The sequence below is a fragment of the Suricata suricatta genome, chromosome 4 (assembly GCF_006229205.1).
Source record: "Suricata suricatta isolate VVHF042 chromosome 4, meerkat_22Aug2017_6uvM2_HiC, whole genome shotgun sequence".
Classification (NCBI taxonomy): domain Eukaryota; kingdom Metazoa; phylum Chordata; class Mammalia; order Carnivora; family Herpestidae; genus Suricata; species Suricata suricatta.
This window is the reverse complement of record NC_043703.1, coordinates 55,988,235-55,989,033: the sequence shown is the minus strand read 5'-3', so window position 1 is coordinate 55,989,033 and position 799 is coordinate 55,988,235. Positions and strand designations below refer to the sequence as shown.

General features: G+C 51.1%; 1 pseudogene; it reads right to left on the bottom strand.

The window, feature by feature from the left end:
* The window catches only part of LOC115290582, a 9,224-nt pseudogene extending 8,881 nt beyond the window's left edge, over positions 1–343 (bottom strand).
* Positions 344–799: the final 456 nt, after the last annotated feature.

Genomic DNA, 799 nt, shown 5'->3' with positions numbered 1-799 from the left:
TGTGTGCCCAGTCCAGTGGAGGGGAGAGATAAGAATGAGATAAGGAAAAATATATCTGAATAGCAAGAATCGATTTGATCACGGCAATGCGTCAATGTTGGTCTTACTCGGGCTCTGGAAACAAAAAAGGCAGCTCTCCAGTGCTATGGGTGTGGTTTGGTATTGGCAGTTCTCACCTCCAGTGCAGGTCTCGCAGGCCGCTCCCGAGGCTCCCCCCTGGTGGTTGTGGGGAGAAGAATGGTGGCATCCCAGTCCCTTCTTGAACCAAGCATTGCAACCCACTTTTGGGTTGGATCTCCTTGTGCCACAGGCGGGCCAATTTGTATTTTCCAAGCCCCTCCATGTTTCTAGATCCTAGTCCATGCACTTTAATAATACCCCCTGAAATGTACTCTTGCAGGCCTGGCTGACTTCCTATCTGGGGATTGAGTAGGGGTAGTAGGGGAGCAGTTGCTCCTGGCATCACCTGGGATCAGGGCTCCTAGCCCAAGGAAAGTGCCCCAGCTAGAGAAAGGATCTCTCCCTCCATGCCCTGTGGTTACAGATGGGATGATAAGATCCCTCTCTGGCATTGGCTGGGGGTTTTCTCTTCCCTAGAGACAGCTCTGTGAGCATTTTCAGTCTCTCTTTCTCTTCCCCTGTCTCTCCACAGCTCTGGGAAGCTCTCCATGGAGGGAGCTCCCTCCCCTCTCAGCCTGTTCAAACTCACACACCTATGAGGCTGTCTTCTTAGTGGACTCTGTCTCTTTTACTCCCAGACTTTTACAAATCAGAGTATTGTGGCTTCATTCCTTCTTAG